The sequence below is a fragment of the Dama dama genome, chromosome 3 (genome assembly GCF_033118175.1).
Source record: "Dama dama isolate Ldn47 chromosome 3, ASM3311817v1, whole genome shotgun sequence".
In the NCBI taxonomy this organism is placed as follows: Eukaryota; Metazoa; Chordata; class Mammalia; order Artiodactyla; family Cervidae; genus Dama; species Dama dama.
In genome coordinates, this window is record NC_083683.1 from 60,348,187 (window position 1) to 60,356,453 (window position 8,267).

The window sequence follows — 8,267 nt, forward strand, 5'->3', positions numbered from 1 at the left end:
CCCCTGGAGAAGGGAATGGCTACCCACTCCAGTAGTCTGGCCTAGAGAATCCCATGGATAGAGGAACCTGGCCAGCTACAGTCCATGGGGTCGTAAAGAGTTGGTGACAGACCACGCACGCATGCATGACAAGGTCAGGGTTTGAAGGTAGACTTGTGTTTGAATGCTAATTCTATCACCTAGGAGCTTTGTGGTCCTGGTTCAGCTGTCTAGCTTCTCAAGCGGCATTTTCCCCATCTGCTGAAAGACTACATCAATGTTAAAAGCTTAGGGTGGTGCCTGGCACAGAGAGCACATACTCAAAATGTATGCTAGTAGTGTTATTAGCAACCAGAAATTAGTTTTTCTTCAAGAAAATAGCCTTGGATTTATCCTGAGGATGATTTGAAAAAAAATGACTGTGTGGATGTGGACATTTTTCTCAGAAACATTTTAAGAGGAAACTTGGTGGTATGTATCTAAAAGGCCTGCCCAACTTTGCCCAAAAGATACACGGGTATCAGTGCCTCCAAATAGATACACTAATGGTGTTATGGAGTCCCAGATACTGTCCACCAAATTCATTGTGGGCAGGAAGAGGGTCTATTTTTAAGGGGAGCTAAGAGGACTGTAATTGGTTAAAAATAGGATTCTCCTCCATCTTCTCTGTGCCACTATTCACCCTCCACTATCCACCCCCACTTTTCCTGAATTCCTCTTATCACCTCTGTTCACTTCCCCCTTCTCTTTCTCTGCTTCAGAATTGGTACATATTGTGAAAGAGAAAATACTTGACACCATCCCCAGAAAGTCAGTGGTGGGGGTAATGCATTTTTAATCCTGAACACCTGGCCTCCTTTTATTTGGCTGCCAGAATGGGAAAGTTTTTGATTATTCAAAAAAGTCCTCTTGCTGGTGCTCACAAATGACTAAAAAGGTTAATAAATTTCAGACTCTGCTTGGTAATCCAGGGCGATAGAACTCTGCAAACACAGACTTTTCTTTTTAAGTTGAATCTGACATTATGAAAGGCTACCCCTCTCTTCCCACACTCAAAGTATTTATCTAGGCTTTAAACACTGGGTAACAGAAGTGTGGCAAGGGAGCTAACATTAATCGTGGGTCTGCAATGCAGAGAGAATCTCACATTACCTCATTTAGTGTTCGTGACAGCCCCATGGGGAAAGCATCACAATTTCCATATTTCATAGGTGAGACCATGGGGGGCTTCATTGTGCCCCATGAGAGAGGGACTCACTGCAGTTCAGTGTCCCTAAGCAATGGTGACCCCATGCAAAGTTTACCCGTCTTATTGCAATGCCTTGATTCAGATGCCTCTCTGTCCTCCTTGCAGCGTCGGTTATGACAAGGTGTAGCTCCCAATTCTGTCCGCCTTCTGTAGTCAATCAGTTCTTGGGACCATGGTCAAGTGCTGAAACCATCTTTCGTAGGAAATGGTGATGGGAAATTGATATCCCCTCTTCCCAGCAGTATAACCACTACATTTATCTCCCCAAATCTCTTTCTTTTGCTCTGATTACATAGAGGCAGGTCTGCAAGTCCCTTGGTGTTGAGGTGGTGGAGATAGCAGGGAGGGGAGGGGTGAGAGTAGGTGATGTTATCTGTGTGGCTTTCACCTTCCCGTTCCTCAGTCTCCTTTCTGTATGATGGAAGAATAACAGTACTTACCTTTAGACTGTTTTAAAAAGCAAATGAGATAGTTTACACAGTAGGAAGTGCTCTCTATTATCTCCGTGTTCCAGATGGAGAAACTGACACCCAGATGAGTTAGATAACTGCCCAAGGTCACATATCTAAGTAGTCTCAAAATTGATGCTCTTAGCCATTCTCCTGTGGTGGGACTTCTCAGCCTTTTTCATATCTTGGCACATGGAAAATTATATTACTCATACGACATGGGGGGAGAATGAATGGGATAGCTCAAGCCTTGAGGTAATTGGTCTGTGGGGCTCTGACCACCCCAAGCTCCTGGGCAACTGGTATTCTGCTGTACTGGAACAGAGAATTGGAGCTGCTACCCAGGCCAAGGATGTTAGTAAGTAAGTCTTCCTGGAGAAAATGAGGACTTATCTGGAAAGTTTAGTAAAATTTAGTAGTGAAGGGAAGGGGTGATAGTGGGTGAGAGGGACTGTTTAATTTTCTCTTCTGAAAAATGGAGACCACAAGAATATCTATGTCACACGGTAATTAAAAACTAAACGATGGGAGGTACAAGGAAAAACTTTTGTAAAATGTGATAATTTTAGCTTAAAGAAAAAGAATAAAATACCTGATATCATAAGAATGAGTTAGGCATAGTGGTTATAGAGGTGGAATGTTTCTACTAACCATTGACTTGGGGAAAGTTACTGTTTAATAGGACAGACCTCCCTCCCTTCCTTCCTTCATCTTAAACCAAATATAATGGACATTAGCTTCCTCCAAGGTTTGTTATGAGGTTGAACCTATTTTCATTACATAACTAGAGCAAGTGGAAATAAGACCAAGAATCCTATAAACCCAAGTAGTCCGGTGTTATCTGAGGAAATGACATGCCAGGCTGTTTCTGTAACATGGGTGTCTCTGGTAAGAGTTTGCTCTGACAGGCAAGGCAGTCAGGCACAAGCTGGACCCAGAAACAAAGTTTGGTCAGTGGAGGAGAGGGACCATCAGCCAGGTTGTCTCCTCCCAGGGCCTGATGTCCTGTGTTGACATTTTCTTTCCTGAGTTTACTGTAAAATTCAAGTAACTTGCACAAATGCATCAATATTTTAAAAGCTACCAATCCTACATATGAAAAAAGAAGGCCTACGATCTTTAGTAATCTTTACTATAGCACATATTCATTATTTATGAGCCCTCAAAGGAGAAATTCCCACTGTCTAGAAATCTAAGTGCTATACTATGGGTGGCTTTGGGATAGTTAACCACCATACAATTGCTTTGTAAAACCATCACCGAGTGACTTCAGCAGGTTAACTCTAAAAGTCATCATGGCTTTTTGTCTTTCATTATCTGGACCAAGCTAAAGGATAGAATTTTCTCTGATGTGACATTCTTGTAGTCAGTTTTAACCAGATGCCCTCCTTGAAATTTGACTCTGATGTTGTAATGCTCATTATTTCTTGGTAAAGATGACTCATTCTTTGCAGCTGAATGCAAATGTCACCTCCTCTGTGAACCAGTCCCAACACTTTGAGCAGGGTTAATTGCTCCCATGGAACTTGGTATATACCTCTATTATGGCATCATTACAACACAGTGTCTTAGCTATTCTTGTGTTTGTTTACCCAATAAACTATGTGCTCCTTGGGGACAGGGGTGGTGTAAGGATGGTTCTTGGTCTAGGAGGCACTTATTTGATGATTGTAGAATTAAAGAGTATATCTGTCATGGACAGAGGAGCCTGGTGGGCTGCTGTCTATGGGGTCGCACAGAGTCAGACACGACTGAAGTGAATTAGCAGCAGCAGCTGTCATGGAGATTATGTTTAAAATATAGATAAATTTGTGCACTTCTACAAACTCAGAAAAAAAAATGTTTAAGAGACTGTTGCTATCCAGATATAGAACTGGAAAAAAAAACAACCCTCAAGAGTTTTAGGAAGTTGTCATCTTAAAATCTCACTAACTGGAGAGATTCAAGAAAGGTCAACAATATGTCAAGATGAATGAGTGAATTAACGAATGAGTGAATTTAGTGTTATTTAGTGTGTGTTTGATTTATGCCTATATTTAAAGCTAGAAGCCAGGGGAAAGGAAAGGGACAGGTTTGATATTTATTGGTTGACCTCTGACCGCTAGGTTGTATATTACATGATTCGTATGATGTGATTTTCCTTTGGGTACAACTACCCTGTTGGTTGGGTCATATTAGCTTCTTTTGTCAAATGGGAAAACTGAATTTTGCAGGTTCAATAATGTGAACAGTCACTCCATCTAGTAAGTGACGAAGCCAGAATCCAAACCCAAGTCTCAAAAAAGTTCTTGTTTTTATTGTTCAGTGGCTAAGTTGTATCTGACTTTTTGGAACCCCATGAACTGCAGCAAGCCAGGTTTCCCTGTCTTTCACTATCACTCAGAGTTTGCTGAAACTCAAAAAGTTCTTAGTATATGTAGTTGTTGCTGTTTAGTTGCTAAGTTGTGTCTGACTTCTTTGTGACCCCATGGATTGTAGCCCGCCAGGCTCCCCTGTCCATGGGATTTTCCAGGCAGGAATACTGGAGTGAGTTGCTATTTCCTTCTCCGGGGGATCTTCCCGACCCAGGGATCAAACCCACGTCTCCTGTTTGGCAGGCGGCTTCTTTACCACTGAGCCACTAGGGGCGCCCAGTGTGTGTCTATATATGTTAAAAAAAGGGGGTGGGGGTGGTGGAAACTCAGCAGTTATTATGATAATTTAGGACAGCCCTCACGTCATAGCCTACACTTTTGCCCCTAAGGAAAAGGTGTGTCAGGTGGCTCTTGAAGTGGGCAACATGTGTGATGTTTCAGGAAGTGACTCAGAGTCAGAAACCTGGGTAGAGAGCCTAGCTCTCTTACTTTCTAGTGCTGTGTGTGTGTGTGTGTGTGTGTGTGTGTGTCTGTGCTGGTCGCTCAGTCGTGTCCGACTCTTTGCGACTCCATGGACTGTAGCCCACTGGGCTCCTCTGTCCATGGGGATTCTCCAGGCAAGAATACTGAAGTGGGTTGCCATTATCTTCTCCAGGGGATCCAGGGATTGAACCCAGGTCTCCCACATTGCAGGCAGATACCTTACCATTTGAGCTCCCTGGGAAGCCCCTTCTAGTACTATGGACCTCGGCAGGTTATTTAACATCCTTGAGCCTCAGTTTCTCGAGCTGTAAGATGCATTTATATCTCACAACGTGTGAGAATGAAATGAGAGAACGCATTCAGCACTCAGCCAAGGGTTTGGCACACATTAATGCTCAATGCACTCTTGGCATAATTACTCAAATGCGCTCTGTTTCTTGCCCGAAGTCAGTAGAGACAATTGCTCATCTTCCTACTTTCTTAAGGTTCAGCAGTTACAATCGTAGAGTAAGTGGAAGAGAGGTCTTTTGCTCTGGGACCCGCAGTCAGAAAGTGGGGTTTGGAATCATTTGACAGGAGTTTGGTTCCTGGCTCTGCACTGTGGTTTTGATGAGAAACTCAGTTTCTCTGGACTCAGTTTTCTTGTCTGTAAAGTGGCGATCAGAACTGCATCTATCTTACAGAGTTCTTGCCAGGCTTACTTGACAAGTGGTAAGATAAGGAGCACATGAAAGGGCACCTAACCTGGTCTGAGAAGACTGAGGAGAGTCTTCTTGAAGGCAGTGGAGTCCCTGTGGATCCAAGTGCAAAAAGAGAGGAGCCTTGTAAACTAGGACACACTTATACCAGTAGTAATTATGCTGTCATTTTAATAACATATGTAACTGACATTTAAACTTCTCTCAGACTACATTTTCCACTCTACTGGTTTCACTTTCTGACATAACCTTTGAATGTCATTAAATTTTTTTTTCTTTTTTTAAAAAAAATTTTATTTCTTTTTTTTTTTTTTTTTTTAATAACAATCAAAAGAGGGAAAACCTTAACCCAACTGCACAGCAAAACAGGTTAAAACAATTTAAAAAATTCACTTTGGAGCAAACCAGATCCGGATGGATTGCTCTAGAGAGCTGTTTCCTGCATGGTTTTTCTCCCCAGTCGTTGTCCACAGAACTCTGAGAAGACGTAGGAATATGTAGGCGCAGACTCAAGGCCCGACTTCATCTCCAACATTGTGGAACAGGACTTGTACATCACCGGGCAGAGCCCTATGCTCCCGTACGCCACCTGGACAGAGCCTGGGGAGAGTGACCTCCCGGGGTATCTACGTTGGTCTGAATGTCATTAAATTTTTAAGGGGAGGAATACTGTGATTTTTTTGGGGGGGGTGTTGTTGGACTGTAATTATCTCCACTCCACAATTTGGTTTATCATTTTTCTGAAGGTGTTTCTAGTACAAGTTTATTGTTTTGCAGTGTTATCAGCTCAATTATCAGCTGTGTAATACAAGAATCTGAATAAATATGGACCATGTAATTCTTTGTGGCCTTCATATTGAATGGGAGAGAGAGAGAAAATACACATACCTTAGATTTGATCCTGAGTTATTCCTTGGGTGTCAGTAAGACACTGAAGAGCGTATCACATTAATTTACCAGGTCACTAGGGTTTTCATTAGACTGCTGGACTATAAGTAACTCCCCAACAGTGGAGCGGAAATGATGTAACATTCCTTTTCTCCCCCAGGAGGGCTTAGCTACCAGAGATCAACATTCATTTGCAAGTGTCTGGCTGTTGTGTGCTGGTACTGTGCATAAGGTCAAGTTTTGGATTAACCTTTGAGTTGAAAAGAAAATAACAAACCAACAAGGGTGTCTTCCTGAACATTTTGCTTCCTAGGGAAAACTATTTTATGTGGAATTTACCTAGTATACCACATAAAAATTTTTAGCATGGAATATCTAGCACAGTGTATAAATTTATTTCCCTTGAGTTGCTTAAATGTCATCATGTTTGGTACAAAATTGGAAATACCTTGTTCTGCAAATATCCTTGCCAGTGCTTCTCTGTCACGGTTTTATATACAGTGGTGCCATCTGCATAGGAAAGGATAATTGAGTAACTACCTAGTGAATACAAACACAGAGCCAACCACAAGAGATGATTCAGAAAGCTTTTATTCTGTTTTGTTATCTTTTAAAGTCAGCTTATCTGTCCAAAGAATTTAGAAAATTTCCTCTACTGTTTCCAACTGATTTTGTCTGAACTGTTTCTGTGAGATCCACTGAACAGGTTATCCTGGGATAAAGTAGATTTGTTGGAAGAATAAGTTGGAACAAACTGCTGCTTTGTGGATCTTACAAGTTTTTACTAGACTGTAAGCTTCCTGAGGGCACAGACTGTATTGCATTTTCCTTCTAATCGCTTCTGGGTCAGGAATATAGGGTGTGTGTGTGCGCTTAGTCATTTCAGTCATGTTTGCCTCTTTGTGACCCCATGGACTGTAGCACCCCAGGCTCCGCTGTCCAGGGGATTCTCCAGGCAAGAATACTGGAGTGGTTGCCATGCCCTCCTCCAGGGCAGGAATGTAATAGGCATCCTCTAAATAGTTATTGAATTAATTTAAATTCAGTTTATTATAAAAGTCACTTCTGGGCCTCCTAAAAGTCAGATAGTGGTTGAAAAGCATATTCTTGGAAGTTCTTTTCTTTTTTTTAAAAAAATTAAATCTGGTTTTCATATCCTAAAGCCAGATGGGGATCCATGTATGTTGTGAAAACATGGGTGTATATTTGTGATATAAAATTAAGGTTTGTGATAAGGAAAGCAGCAGAAAAATGGTTTACATTTGGTAAATGTGGTTAAAACGACCTGTTTGGTCTAACAGAATCCGTATATATTAAGAGGTTTTGAAAACTGTTCTCATGGCTTTGGTAGATTATAGTGTTTACTTTCCTTTTCTCTTTTGACAGTTTTATTATTAAGTCAGCCTGAAAATGAGGCAAGGAGATACATGTGTGTGTAAACAAGAGATCAGTGAAATTTCACACTGATGAGTTCTGCTTAGTGTGATGAATTATAATGGCTACTAATTGAGAGCCTCATATGTGTAATAAGTCCTTAAATCAATAACATATTTCATGCATGCAAAAACCCTATGACTTAATCATTATTTCCATTTTTAAAGATTAATAAGTTGAGTTCAGAGATGTTTAATAACTTGCTCGAATTCACACAGTAAATGGCAAAGCTGAGATTCAAACCCCAAACTTTCTGACTAGCAAACTGATATTCTTCTTACGTATTGTGTTCAATGCAGGAGGCACCCATGCATGGTGATTCTTAACAGTGTCAAAACATCTTTTTCTTTTGGGACACCACTTGCCTGTAATTATTACCTTTAGAGCCTTTCTTTGAGCCTTAAGGCCAGATGAACTCTCTGTTTGTGTAGCGCAATAAGATATTACAATCTCACCTTCCAGTACTGGCATCATTTCCAGGAAAGTCAGTAATTGGACAGAATTGAGTCACCTTGAATAAAAGAAAAAAAGTGAAGTGAGAGGGTGTTTAATGCTTTGTCTTTTTTATTTTTAAATGCAACTAATTAAACAATTTGAATTCTGAGTAGAAAGAAACAAATGAAAATGCTATTTCACTTTTCAAACTATATTGAATTACTATACTAGAATTTTTACCATCAGGCAGTAATGAACCAGCAGGATGGAAGAGCTGCAGGTGGAAGAGGTTGAGAAG

At 41.0% G+C, this 8,267-nt stretch overlaps 1 non-coding gene across 1 annotated transcript; it reads right to left on the reverse strand.

Annotated features, from left to right (window-relative positions):
* Positions 1-5,642: 5,642 nt before the first annotated feature.
* Positions 5,643-5,847, reverse strand: LOC133049314 (small nucleolar RNA SNORA73 family). Its single transcript, XR_009691291.1, has one exon. It is a non-coding gene; the product is annotated as a small nucleolar RNA SNORA73 family (small nucleolar RNA).
* Positions 5,848-8,267: the final 2,420 nt, after the last annotated feature.